We start from the raw sequence: 15,743 nt of genomic DNA on the forward strand, positions 1-15,743 counted from the left end.
ACAATTATTTTTGCATTTAGTTTTGAACATGAAAAATACATGATTGTTTAGCATCTTAATTTAACCATAAGCTTGGGTTTACAAATTTATTTAGCAGCAAACACTAGTTCTTGATCTCTTATTACTTCTTTTTGGCAAGTATCAAGAACAAGCATAATTATCAAAATAAAGCATCACAGAACCAAGTTGAATGCTATTTCTTAAAAACTGAAGGCATATGAATAAAACCAGAAATCCTTATTCATGTTATCTTGGATTAGATCTTTTTAACATTGCATTTCATTTTTAAAACAAGAAAATATATCAGCAGAGTTTCTTAGGAAATAAGAAGCAGCCAAAAGATTCTTAAATGGAAATTAATCTCCAAGACATTTCCTCAAGTATTTTAACTATGCCAGCACAGGAACTTGTGACAGACATTTGGATGAAAATAAAGACAGGTAGGACAAAAAGCTTCAGAGTGAAGTCACAGAACTGAACAGAAGTAAACGTCCTAGTTTTATGTAGGAGTTTAGAATTGGACATTCCAACATTCTGATTCAGGCTCACATGTTTCAGGTGTGCCAGATACCACCCTTTTCTTCGGTTTCATACTAGGAAAATTTAACAATATTTACTCATCTTCCATGGCTGTCAGAAGGAAATCCCATGTATTAAGCCTGAAGAACCAGAGGAAAGTGTCATATTTTTCCACTTTAATAGAATCCCACAGAGAGAGCTAGGGTTCAGGTAGACAGAGAATTTTAGAAGCCTAAGCAACATAGGAAGAATAACTTCAAAAACTCTTAGGAAAGAATAGAAAACAAAAGGAATGTTACAACCTAAATGCATACAGAAAATCTCTCAGAACCTGTGGAGAAGTGTACTTGAATATTAAGCTTAAACTTTGCAGAAAGATACTGGTGAGAAGGAAGAACTTAATTTAGAAAGCATTGTAAAGGCTCTGGCTAGCAAATACGGGAACAGTAGAACTACAGAAAGAAAAAGAGGGGGCACAAGTGCCACCCTGGAAGGATCTAGAGCCAGGTCATGTCCCTGTGAGTAAAGTGGGTACTCAGCCTTGTCTGACAAAAAGCCCTGCAGCTGGACCTCTCATATCTGAGTGTCTTCATTAGTGTACTGCTCTGCAATCTCTTTTCTCATTGCACTGTCTGGTTTTGAGCCTACCATGAACCCCTCAGACTCCCATCTAAACCATATCCTTTGTTATGATAAACTCAGCTTTTAACCATCATCATAGAAACCCTTCAAATACCATACACACTAGGGAACAAGGTGTCTACACAAAGAGTCATAGAATTACCTGAACTTCCCTTTGCAATTATTTTCTTCCCATCCCGTTGTTTTATCCACCTGTGGTTCTAGCTCTTTATTGTTGTGCCATATCTGTCACTCAAGTTAAAACCACCTGAGCATAGAATATACCCCTCTACATTCCTAGCATATTTTGGGTGATGCCACAATATAAACAGTAAACAAATAGTGATATCCCTATCTATTATTATATTCTTTTGCAAGCTGAGTGTTTGCGTGGTGGTATTTGGTTGAATCACATTAATTGAACTCCCTGTTTTCACAAGCACAGGTAGTTAGTTCTCTTGCCAAAATATCTTAGCCTTTGATGCTGCTGTAATATTCTCTAGCCTTGTTCTTGTATCACACCCTATGATGTCTTCTTGTTTTGAAGGGTGAGGGTTTATTTCCATTGAAATGAGCCATCCTCTGACGTTAATAGAGTGAAGTTTGGGATAACAATAAAGAAATTACCTAACGGTAGCCAGAGAATCAAAAAAAAAAAAAAAATAAAAAAAGAGAGAGACTTATGAATGACATCTTCCTACAGAAGAGGAAAAGATAAAGACCTGAAATAATAATAACACTCGAATGACTATTCATTAATTGCCCTGTCAGCAGTTTAAGACTTTCCAAGTCTTTCTATCAACAGATGGATAATTACACTGGTTGTTTTCCTCCATACACCTTTTGAAGTTCTGTTTAATTTCCTATGTACGCTTTAACATGCATACATAGCTTGCATAGGTGCGAGACTGATTTTATTCTTCAGACCTTCCACTGAGGGAATCAGTCATGCGTATTGGTAATTCCTATTAAAAAAATGTGTTTGTGTGTTAGCAAATCATTAGCACAGACCTCACAGATGGATGGTGCAGTTGTACCCAGAAGTCAGCTGTACTCACCTGATATGGGAGAAAAATACCAGGGCATGGATAGTGATAGTCACCCACAGGTGATATTAGCTGAGAAGATGATTTGGAGAATTTTAGAGGAAACAAAAATTTTTCATTATAGTTCTCAGAGAGATATAATCTCTCTGCCACTTCCATTGCCTCATATACCTTTGTCTATGCTCGAGCTGCACATCTTCCCTGCTTACCACACAACAGAAGTTTGCCCAGCTTCACGTAGATGTGAGATGGATCCTTGAATAAGTAAACCAAATATTCACAAGAGAGAGGTCAGATCATATACAATGTAAATAATATATAAGTAAACATTGCTTACTGATCAGAATGATGTATGAGGGATGGTGAGGAAGGTTTAATGTTCTTTCATGTTCCTGAAGCAGTTATCAAAGCATTCGGTTAAATCCTAGTTTTCTTTCAAGGGTTTTTTTAAACAGATTAAGGAACAGATAACAGTAACAGAAACAGATAACTGCTTGGTTAAGAGTGTAGCAGTTTTTAATATTAGACCCTTAGAACATATTACACATCCTGGTCCCTAAAAGGAATAAAGAAATCTGGTTGCAGTTGGAGTCAAATGCCTCCTCTTGAGATATGGATTTTAAGAGGTTTGGGTATGGTTTTAGGGATTTTTTTCTAATTTTTTTTTCTAATTCAGCTGCCTCTGATTTTCAGCTTTTATGCATGGAATATAGATCAAAGGATTAGATTTCAGGAAAGGAAATTATTTAGAGCATTTATTTAGGAGGAAAGTCATTCATCATCTACTTTATGAACTCTCAGTTATCTCAGAGATGTGTGTCATAGCAACCAAAATTGTCTTTTCCTACCCATGGATCTGTGTAAGGACCATAAAGGTCATAGATAACACTCAGGTTATCACATGACCCTCACCCTCAACTTTCTGGGTTTCAAAGTCGAAACAAACAATAAGCCGAGTGGACAGTGAGGCTATCACGGGTTTTTAGTTGTTCCATTATGACATATTAAAGACATTAAAATGGAAGGAGTTCTTTTTCTTTTGATCCATTTAGAGGATCTAGAAAGGCATTTAGGAAAAAAATCAGCTTTAATCATTATAGGTGTTTGGTCTCTTCTAACCTTGATGATTCTGTGATTCTGTGATAGGATCGTCCTGAGACTTCTCCAAGATGAAAAGCCCCAGCATTCCCTCACAGATGAGGCGGTTCAGTCCCTAAGTCATCTTCATGTCTCTTTGCTGGACTCTGCACAGTGTATCCATTGGTTTGTTTGGGTTTTTTTCACTGCTGACCCCAAAAGCGGACATGGTACTCTGGTTGTGGCCTCACTAGTGCTGAATAAGGTGAAGGAACACCTCCATTGACCTGGTGATAGTGGACTGTTTAATGCAGCCTATTAGAATACTTGCCTTTGCCACAAGGTCACATTATTGTCTTATGTTTAACTGGTGACCACAACCAGCAGAGCGTTTTCCTGCCAGGCTGCTTTCCAGCTGTTCAGCCCCCAACATGTGGAGCTGTTCCTTCCCAGGTGCAGGACATGGCATTTCCCATTCTTAAGAGACCTTCATAAGTTCCCTGTAAGCCTATTTTTCCAGCCTATCAAGATCCCTTTGTATGGCAACACAGCTGCCCAAAACCACCCCATACGTTCGCCATGGCACAAACAGGGACTTTCTCTTTGTATGATATAAACTCACCATTTGTTAAAGGCCGTGAGGAAATGCTACTACCAAAATTTCTAGAGAATAAAAGAGAATAAAAGGAACAAGAAGATAAGTAGGAATCTAGTTCATCAAAGAAAGCTTCTTTTTTACGTCAGTAAATCACATTTTCTCTGAACTCCAATTATCAATCAAGAAAAGCAGCAATGTTTCACAGTGAGGCAATTTAGTAGGAATTTATGAATGTTGGGAAGTGGCAAATTAGAGAAGATACTATCTTGTTCAGCCTGACTAGTTATACTGCCAGCTGAATATGACTATATTAATTATGGGTATTTTACTTTTTTTATCATAGTGTTTCATGACTTTACGCAACATAAACTGTAGTAATGGATTAAATGCAGCCTTGAAACCATGACTGAACAGGGTCTCATCTTGCCTCTTAACATAAGAAGCATGCTATCAACTCAATGAAAAGACCTTAACTCAATGAAAAGGCCTCCCTTAACGTAGGAGGTTAATTTGGAATTTATGATTGACTTCTTGTGTTGATGCCCACATTCTCAATTCTGAAGTGTGTAATTTGGAATAAAGACTCTTATTTTAAAGTCAGAGGATGTGATTAACTTCATTTAGCTTCAGATATCTACAGCTGAGATGTTTATAATCAAACAAATAATCTTTACAGTCAAATAGGAAGATAGAGATGCCCAGCAGATGTGATTTATATGCCCTGATTTAGATTTCTACCTTTAGAATAAGATGAATCATAAAACAGAAGTCAAATTGATTATTAAAGGAAGTCTAAATAAACGATTCAGTGTGACTATCTAAAGGTCTGCAGTGTTTACCTGCCCAGGAGGTCAAAAGCTGTTAATTTGCAATCACTGTTTTATATCATAGCTCAGTCTGAATTAATTCTTCAAGTAGATCAGACTTAAAGGAATCATTACCAGCTGCTATATCATTGCTTCCACTTTCTATTTCCTTGGTTTTTCCAAAAATTTCACATGTAAATGCTGACAAATCCTAATCTTGCCAAACATCTAATGAGATCATTATCTTTTATGGTAACAGTTGCAAAATTTCCACATACTGTGTAGTCTTCTGCTTGCACGTCATTCCACACCATGCTTATCTCTCACAAAGAACACAGCCTTCAGTAAGCAGGTTTTCCTGAGTAGAGTTCATACTACTTTTCAGCTAGCCTAGGTGAAAACTGGTAATTTTCCAGGAAAAACCTTTACAAAATACATATTCACAGAAATCATTCTCTGATGCACAACCTTATTCCCTCATTTTCCATTACTGTTTATCTCACAGCTTGTCCCACTGACACTGTACTGAACACTAAAGGTGATAATATCTAACTGTACCTCATGCTTGACTTCTTTAGTGTAAGCACAATGTGCAGTATTTTACTGAATAGTGAAAAGGAAGCTTATCACAGAGCTCCTTACACACAGATACCCAAAATCTGTTTTTGTGTACCAAAAGCCTGTGATGGAAAGGAAGATACAGAGTCCAGACCATTGAACAGTCTATTTCAGGTAATTCAGCAGACTAGAAACTTACATCGAGGAGAGGGCATTTCCAGCACCAACAGGAACTCATGCAAGAATAATTTTGAAGATTACCAAGGAAATGGCTGAACAGAGTTAATATCCAGTGCGATTTGCCTTGGGGTCATGAGGAGAACTCCTCCAGTCTGACTCATGGCATGATGGCATTCCAGAAGCAAGATTGTTACATTGGGTGGTACCTTCAGGAGAAATGACTATTCAAAATTAATTGCTAATAAACTCTGTGTCTTTGCTTGGTTTTTTTTGAAACAAAAAGAAGCCATGTACATAGCTGTAAGATACTGCTATTAGGATCATATCCTAACAGATTAAAGGGATATTCCCTTGCTGATGGAGCCTCGCAATTTCTGAACACCAAAGTCAATAATATCAACTTGATATATCTTGATTTCTGAAGAAACCTGCTATGAAAAAAATTCCTTTATCCCCCAATCACTTCATCTGTCAGACTGAGGTTTCGATGGTGAAATATAAGTTCAATCAGACAAGCCTTGGTGATGTTCCATTCTGTGCCCTGTTAGCTAGTAAATTTGTAATTTACAGGAGACAGCACCAAGAAGAATTTTTACATTTGCCCGAAGTCAGTGTACAAAAAAGGTAATTTTTAGCTCATTATACAGTTGCGTTCTCTCTCCTGAAAACAACAAAACTATCACACACACTTACTTACAAAAATGAATAGCAAATAGATTTTAACTCCAGAGCTTCATTCTTCTATTGAATTCTAAGAAAGCATTTTGAAAAGACTGTCTATCATTCAGGCTTTTGAATATTTTAAGCTAAACCATTCCTAAACTCTTCTTGTCTGTTTTTCTGCTAAACCAAGAGCTACATATAACTACATATGCAACCACACTGAAAATGAGACATGAGTTTTAAAAGGGGCTAAACACACAAAATACTGAGTAGTTTTGAATTTAGGAGTAGAGCTAAAATACCAGCAAAATTTTCTTTAAGATTGAGCAATTGTGACTTCCTTCACATTCACAGAAAATGTTGTGCATCCCTTGTCTTCTGCTGTATAGGACTGGGGCTATTAACCCCTGGTAAAGTAAGGTTTTAGGGTCTACTTGACTCAGACACGAAAAAACACTCCATGTACATACCACAGAATATATTTTTAGATCTGTTAAACAGAAAGTAAATCCTCATATTGGATATTTTGATTAACAAAGATGAGATGAGTTTGATAGTGCTTCAATTTTGAAGAATGACTTTCTCCATGGCACTGTCCAGATTCAGTCCACAAATTTCAGTCAAGATCTTGTTAATGATAGTGATGGAATTGTCCTCTGAGACATTTAAAAAAAAAAAACCTAACTCTACTTATGGATCAGATAAAGATGTAAAAATATTCAAAGGTAATAAAAATAAAATATTTTTTCCAGTATTGGACTATAAATCTTACCACAGAAAAGACCTTCAAACACTTACAATGCAGAAGATTGTCATCCACTATCATTGAAAGATAGAATAGCTAATGCAAATTAAGCTTTTTATTTCACAGTTTAATCTCATATTGAATTACTATAAATGAGACATATGTTAATAAAAATAGATTATAATGCAGTTCTCTAGTGTGGTTTCTTGTGTTCCCATTAATTCAGGCACAGTTTTTGTTTCTCAGTGAACCATGGGTCCAAGACACCAGAGTGATTCCTGTGACAAACACAACCTTTTACTATATTCTTGCTTTAAAAAGAGTGCTTGTGATTTCCACATGGATCCTGGTTTAAATGGCGGGGGGGGGGGAGGCTCTATTAAAATTTAGCTTCTGAAGTTAGAAATTGCCTAGAAATCTCAGGCAGACAGTTGAGAGGTCTGAAATTTTAGTGCTAAGAGGTTTTTCGATCTCACAGATTTCCCACCTCCATAGTAGACAAAGTGGTCTATGAAGAGCAATAGATTTGAGACTGTGCTGGTAATTCACACCCTGGTTTTCTGGTTTCTTGATCTCCCTATTAATTCTGAAGGCTCTCTGGCTCCCCATTCAATAAACACTAAGGTGCTTTGACTGCCAGGTTGCTGAGAGCAAATCTCCCTGGCTGACTGCTTTTCTAGATTATTTGCTACCTGAGCACTCAGCTTTTTTCAATGGCAAGCCTCAAAGCTGAAATGGCAGAGGAAAGGCTGATGCTATTAAAAGCAAGAGAATAGGCACATATAGAGATCTAGCTCCAAAATTCTCTGTCAGGGAAAGAAGTCATACAGTGATGAAGGCAATCAGGCAAGCTGGCAGAAAGCCAGGGTACATTTTTCCCCTTCAGAAATCTGACGAGTTTGGGAGTTTTGGCGGTTTGTTTTTTGGTTGTTTTTTTTTTTTTTTTTTTTTTTTTTTTGTTTTGTTTTTGTTTTTTTTTTTTTGTGTGTGTGTGTTGTTGTTGTTGTTTTTGGGGGGGTTTTTTTGTTTGTTTGTTTTGTTTTTTGAGAGTTTTTTTGTTTGTTTGTTGGCTTGGTTTTTTGTTTGTTTCGGGTTTTTGGAGGTTTTTTTTGTTTTTGGGGTTTTTTTTTTGCATTCAACACGTTTTGATTCAGTGAATCTGAACTTTCTGACTTAAAACATGTCCCCCCAGAAAATGTCCAATCATTTCTGGAAGGGAGATAGCAATTTAACTTATTAATAGAATTTAAGCTTTGTGGATTTAATTTAAAAACCAAGCCACTCTTCTATAAAAATTAAAGATTTATAAGTCATAACAGCTTTGCTTAGTTTTCTTTCTCAGGGAAGGGTAACTGAACTCAACAGTGCTGCTCTAATTCACTGCCCAGCAGTACTGTGAATTCCCCTCAACAGTAAGTATAACCCTTAAAGATGCATTGCTATCTGAGGTTTTCTTATTTGTTGGAGAGCCATGGAATAGTTTCACCTGTGCTACACATCTTGCACTCTGTAAATGTTAATGACAGTCTTTCCTCCTTTTTTTTCCTTGTGTTTTTTTAGTTGGTTTGTTTGGGTTTTTTGGGGGGGAAGGGGGGGTGGGTTAGGATTTTCATTTGTTTGTTTTGGTGGCATTAATGCCTCCAGCAGTTTCTCCAGACTCATGACAGAGGGAATTTTTTGAGGAAAGAAGTCTTTTAGGAGATAAGAGAAAGACATTTTTAGGGATTGTAGGTGCATATTTTGGTTTCATTTATAAAAGAGAAAACCAAAAAAATCTGCCGGAAACATTTGCTATCATCTTTCACACTGATATAAATACATATAAATGCACTCTCGCATTTACACTGGGACCTGAAGTTACACAAACCACTTCAGGCTGTGATCTTCTCTGATCACCAAAGCTAAATAGGATCAGAGCTACCTAGTGTTTAGCTGAAGGAAGTCCAAGGAAAAACCCAGGCAGGGAGTGGGCTGGAGGAGGCATCTTTGCTTCAGAGTGGAGCCTGTTGCTGCCAGAGGCAGCATGTATCAACAGCACTAGGCCAAACACTCCTGTGTAATTAAGCACTGCTCAGTGCAGAAGCAGAAGATCTGAGATGGAAACATTCCTAGATGAAGCTGTACAAACAGTCTGTGTTCCCAATTGGTTTTGTTATTCCATTTATCTGCTTTTCTACCTTTTGTAAAACTAGTCCCTTATGCCTGATCCAAAGCTCCTGTGATCTATGCATATCCTCTGTTTTCTGTTGGGATATTTTTATAATTACATTTGCCAGTGTCTAAGGTGAGCAAATTCTTTTGAATACAGTGCACAGCCATTCCACTCTGCATGGATTTCATTTTCATTCACTGCTACTCAATACTGAGAAATCTGATACAGCCCCACAGATTTAAATACAATCCAAATTAAACTTGATCATATCTCACAAGCTCTTCATTATTCCTGAAGAAATCTCTCATGTACCAATAGAGCAGCTGTTCAAATCACATTTTAATGCCTTTTGCGGATGTTTTTGTGAAACCTTTCCCCTGCTATTTTCTGCTCACTATCCTGCATTACAGCTGTTGACCTCTGAGCATATGAGCAGTTTGAGGCACCATACATATGGGACATTTTTTTTCATTTTCCAATTAGTTTTACACAATCAAAAATATTACCCTTATCAAGAACACTTGTGCACTTGACATGATCCAGTATGAAGGGAAATTCTTTGAAATGGTTATTCAAATCCTTGTAGCTCATGCTTAATTCTGAGCATCTTAATGTATTTTAACAATTTTATCACATCTTCATCTACTAAGTCATCAGCAAATGACTCAGCAGCTTTCCCCATTTTTACACTTTTCACCACTGCATTGTACAGGTGGCTCACAGTCCTGTGAATTAATCAGAATTTTCTTTATATATTTGCAAATAATTTGCAAATATTCATTTAATCTTATGATGTCTCACCATGCGCTTTTTATGCTATTAAATGCATTTTATCACTTCATTCATTAAGGGCAAACACTAAGCCATCGTCCGTGATTCCTCTGAACTTTGTGTCACAGACAAATGTCATTAGCACTCTCTCATGAATTAAGATATTTGAAAATACTGATCCTCTGGTTCATCCTGGAGGAATGCTCTTCCCATCTTAGACTTTCTGCATCATCATTGCCTGTTGTTACTATCTCTATAGTAAGATCCATACTTACAGTTAATTTACAGACTTTGTCTTCATCTTCTGCAAGTGGGATTTTATTAAAAATTTCACCAAAGTTTTTCAGCAACTCCATCTAAATTAAACCATCTGCCTCTGGACCAGGGATGCCAGAGGTCCTTTCCATCCATATTCCAACCATATTTCAATGGTTCTTTATATGGATTTGCAAGGTCTTTTTTATTTCTCCTCTCTAAAAGAAAAAAAGAAAAAAGTTATTTAGTACACTAAGTTAGCCTAATATGGCCTGTTTTGCTAAAAAATTTCAAATTTGCCCAATTTTTTTGTTTACTTCCATGTCTTGCCTTGAAAATATGACATATATCCTTGTACATATGCTGTGATTGTTTTATCTGTGTTATGCTAAATTGCACCCCACAGACTAAGCTTGAGTTAAATGCACTTTTTTTTTTTTTTTAATACAGTTACTTCAACTTGAATTTGCCAGATTTTATCCCTGAAGTTTAAAATCTTGATATGTTTTCACTCTCTTAAGCTCAAGATCTCTTTAAAATCTGCCATTTTCTTGATGGAAATTTAAGAGTAGAAAAGAAACAAGTAATGTGTTCACCTTTTTATTTACTTCTATGTGTTGAATTCTTTCTACGCTGTTCAGGCATTTTTCACTTGAATAATTCCTATATTCACTGCATTTTTCAAATTTTATTTTTAAATGGGGGCATCAGACATAAAAGCAGCATCTGATTCATCAATAGCATGTTCAGAGACCTACAATCATTGTATTATTTGGATGAATTACTGTGAGGGTTATATTTGAAGGGTACTGCCACTGTTCTGTTTCTCAACCCTACTTTTACTGCAGTACCACTTGCCCTTGGACAGATTTACAAATTCCTACACGTTCCTATTTTTCATCATGTAAATGAGCAGCAAGTCAAGTGAGATTCAAACAGCTCTCTCATGAAAGGATAACTACTTAATAGGACAAGGTAAAATTAATTTTAGAAGTACATTCCTGACATATTGTAGGTTGACTGGCCTATTGAACAATTATCTTTTCAGTGGTTTCTCTTAGGACAGTAATTTCAGTCCTAAGTACTGAAAAGGATGGGCTATGCCAATAAGCCTTAATATGAGAGGGAATTTTCCCTGCCTCAGGTTCTGATCGGAATGCGAGATATATTCACAGTGACAGCTATACATTTACTGAACATGTTTCAAACGAGTGCTGGAAGCAGAGCAAACAGTTTTATCCAGTCTGCAAACCTTTCAGCTTACCAACAGAGCTTCTGTTTGAAAATGGTGTGTTTGAAAATGTTTGTAATAAATGCATCTGCACATGCACTGCAATTGATATTTTCTTAAAAATGGGGAAAACTAAAATTTTTGTGGTATGCAAACTATGTACTCTTTCTAAATTTAGTATTTGTCTTCGTTTATATAACTTCAGCCTTGAGATTTCTTGCTGTCATTAATTATCAGTATCTTGCAATAAACAGCTAAATCATTGTTACCACGAGCGTTTTTCACTCTTAAATAGAAGTTATTAATTTTCTTCAGCCTTCTTTCTTAGGAGTTCTCTAATTATTTAGAGGCAGTTCTCTACAGAGCTTCAAAGCCCCGTATTTTAAGAGAAGACATTGTACTAAAAACAGATTTCATCTACAAATTTGGCTTGTGTTATTTTTGTCTAGCAGACCTTTCAGTCCTATTATTTTCCCTTTACTCCTCTTACTTCAGTTTCACACTCACAAAACATTTATTAAAACAGTCTGTATAATCCTTTATATATTAAATATATCTATGAAATATATAATTATTTTTAAATAAAATATTAAATTTTTATTAATGTAGTTCACTAAACCATTCTCAAGGAGTAGCAGACCTTTGTAGTCTGACTTTCACAAATAATTTGGATACATCTACAGGGTCTAGAGTTACATTGCTATACAGAGAGGTGGAAATGTTTGCATTTATGATGTTCCTATATAATGGAGTTTCATCTATTTGGACTTCCTCTCATAGGAAAATTCCTGCAGTAGTTTCACTCAGATGGTAAAAGAACTCATTTCCATTAACAGTATTGCCCAGTAACAACACAAGGGCAAGAAGGAGGACCCAGGAACTACACACAACCAATTATCCTTAATTAGCCTGGGAAAGTTATAGAGCAAATGTTCCTGGAAATTGCCTCCAAACACGTGAAAGATAAGAAGGTGGCTTAGAACAGCCAGAAGGACTTTAAGATGGGTAAATGAGGCCTGACCAATCCGGTTGCCTTCTAAAATGACTTGATTATTTTTTTGCACAGGGGAGGAGCAGTAGCTGTCACATGCTGCAGTTTAGTAAGGTCTCAGGCACTGCGTCCTGTAGCACACCTATGGCCAATAGTATCTGGTCTGATTAAATGAATGAATCAGGCATGTGGAAAATTCACTGGACTACCAGTCTGCAGGGATTGTGACCAGTGACATAGGTCCAGCATGTAGCTGGTAATAAGTGATATCTTTCAGAGATTGATACTAGAGGCTATTCTGTCAAGAGTACTTGACAGTGCAGGGAATTCCAGTTAGATAACACACAAAATGTTTTCACTGTGAGGATGGTCTAACACTACATCAGTTTGCCCATAAAGGTTGTGGAATTCCTTTCCATAGAGCTATTCAAAACTTGGCTTGACAGTTCTTAAGCTAACAGATCTTATCAGACCTGCTTCGAGCAGAGAATTGCATTCAACCTCCAGAGGTCTCTTTCTACCTAAACTATTCAGTGATTCTACAATTTATGAGATGTTCAATTGTTTCTTCTTAGTTGGTCTAATGAGCAACTTCTTTTTCAGGGCACCAGATGTAATAGAACTTAAAGAAATCTGTCCAAAGGGACAAAAGCTCTTAAAAAATACTGTCCAAATACAATGCAGATGCAAATTAGGTCTGAAGATATGTGTTTTCATATTTACAAATGGTGACAAACCTGTCATTCTACCCCAAGAAAGTGTGCTGTTGTGCACTTCTTTTCAATAATATTACATGTCACTAAAATATTGGTGAATAGCAAACTATTGCAACATATATAAAACCCCTCAATTAAACCTGGCTCTTGACAATTATAACATCTTTACAGAAATACTTTTGTGTCATCTTTATTCTCCTGACACAGATAGATCTTTTGCTGGTATGACTGACCTCCAGGCCCTCTTAATGCAGCTAGACAGTGAAAAATAATTTGATCTTATGCCTTGTAGGGCCAAGCTTAATCTGATAAAAATCTCTCCAATTACAGGACTCATCAGAAATAAAATCCTTAGAAAAATTCAGCAAAAAGCTTAATAAAGATACATATTAGTAAAAGATTCACCCTGTAAAGTTATTTCTTCAAAAACCTTCTTTCTTAGCTAACACTTAACTGGATTTTGAAGTATGTCAACAAGTACCCAGAATCCTTTTTTGTAGACAAGCAGTCTACAAAATTTAACCTGCGACCAATTTAACCTGATGCATATGAATACTTTGACTCATGTAAGATTTGCACTACTACATCAGTGGAAAATAAAGAATCCCTGTACTATTTGTGATCCTTTTCTATTGGCTACATAATTTGAAAAAAAAAGTCAGAATTCTTTTCTCTCTCTCTCTCTCTCTTTTTTTTTTTTTTTAAAAAAAAAAAACTATCGTCAGTTTCTTGAATGAAAATACAATCTGCTTGCTGGGTTATTTAGTTTTTACTTGACAATCACATCTTGGAAAAATTAAAAAATGAAAAAAAAACCTGTCATTCCTGCAGGAAAGAAAAAGGGCCTGGAATATTTAATTAATTCTATTTCCTTATGCCTATACTGTATGCCATAGAGCCTTCAAATCACTTACTTTTCTAAGTTTCAGATTTAGTACAAGTTAATCTGGATTTGTACAATTAATCTGGATTTGCAAAAGAGCCATCATGCCTTACTTCACTGTTTATTTCACAAGAGCATCCTTCCTTAGAAAAACATTATGATTTTACCAGTTTTTTATTTTTGAGTAGCAACTAATAGGTTTTGAACCAATTGTTCAATAACATGTTTCTTCTGTGCAGTTTGTGACCAAGATTCCTATGAACTTTTTTTTTTTACTTGAAAACTCAAATCCCTATAACATCAGATACTGGAGTTATTGCAAGTGATTTTAACCATGGCTTTGATTCCCATAGGTACTGTAAATTGTGAAGAAATTGACTACCATAATTTTTTTTCCAAGAACAGTAAGTTGTGAAAGGACAACAGGTTCACAACTGATTACCATTTGAATCAAGTCAATAAAAAATCTATCTGTAACATAGCCATGTACAGCACAGATAAATTACAACAGTGGCAACATTTCTGTTTAGCATCCTGAGGTTAAAAATTATTTCTTAAAGTGTAATGATTAAAGTACAATACATGAATTCAAGAACATTTAATGCCACTGTTCTCAAAAGGGCATGTTTTAGAAATTTTGATCGTACTGCAATCTGCTCAAAGCTGTTAAAGTATGGATAATTTCGTTCAATTTTCCAGTAGGTTTCTGCCTTGAATAAGTAAATAGTGGGTAATGGTTTGTGTCAAAGTCCTTGTAACACTCCATTAAACATAAAGCATGACAATCTGATCAGATGTCTCTTTTATAGTCAGAAACTGACTTGTGACTTTGGGAGTTACTCAGCTGCATCAGGTCACATCAGAAGTCTAGTCTTTTCATCTTCTAAAAATCCCTTATGGCTTTACATCTGACAAATTTTGAATCATAGCATCATGACCTCACTTTTAAAACTGCATTTGATATAGTCCAAGCACTGTTACTGAATGGAAAGTAGAACACTCTTCTGCTGGGGACTATATAAAAGGAAACCCTCTCTCTCTCGCTCTCTCTTTTTATTTTTTTTCTTTTTTTTCTTCTTTTTTTTTTTTTTTTTTTTTTTTTTTTTTTTTTTTTTTTTTTTTTTTTATGCTTTAGATTAAATCATATCCTTAAGCTTCAAGTATTTCACTTACATAAAAGAAATTAGAGCCCAGCTTAAAATACACACAAAACCAAGGGAATTCAGAGTTACAAGAGAATCATTTATCCATTCAAACATTAGTATTTCAGGAAGAAAAATATTAAAACAAACAATCACTCATTTAAATAACTTAGAATAGAGATTCCAGACAAATATTGCATTAGAGCATTATTATCTGTGTTGTGCATAGATATCAGCAGAGTCTGCCTATGTAAAGTCTTTGTTACATTTAAATCAATGTTAAAAATTTAAAACATCATGATTCCCCAAATGAAACAGTCATCTTTCAGAAACAGTTTGCCTATTTCTTTCTTTCCTGCAGGGTAATCTCACTCATCTGAAGTTCTGAGAAAAGGTTAGGACATGGTAAGTGAGAGAAAGAGTACAGATTCAAAGGATATTAGACAGAGGAACATCAAGGGAAGGTGGAGTAAAAAAACAGCTTTTTCGTAATGTTCACTAGAGTGGGAGATCAATGCAATCTCTTTAAAGTAAAAGTGAATTGAGAAGAGAACCATTTGGCACAATAAAACAGACACTTTATACTTTCCAAATTACTTCCCAAAGCCATATTCGTGGCACTGCACGTTTGGTATATTGAAGTTTTACAGTTTGTATCCAAACCTGGGCTTTTTCCCTGCCACAGGGAGGGAATCATGCCCCCTTCCTGGTTGGTACTATAGAAGACACGGTCTATCACTCCTGGAACACTGAAATTGTGAAAACAATCTGGTGGTATTATGAACAGTG

This window comes from Sylvia atricapilla, chromosome 2 (assembly GCF_009819655.1).
Source record: "Sylvia atricapilla isolate bSylAtr1 chromosome 2, bSylAtr1.pri, whole genome shotgun sequence".
Taxonomy (NCBI): Eukaryota; Metazoa; Chordata; class Aves; order Passeriformes; family Sylviidae; genus Sylvia; species Sylvia atricapilla.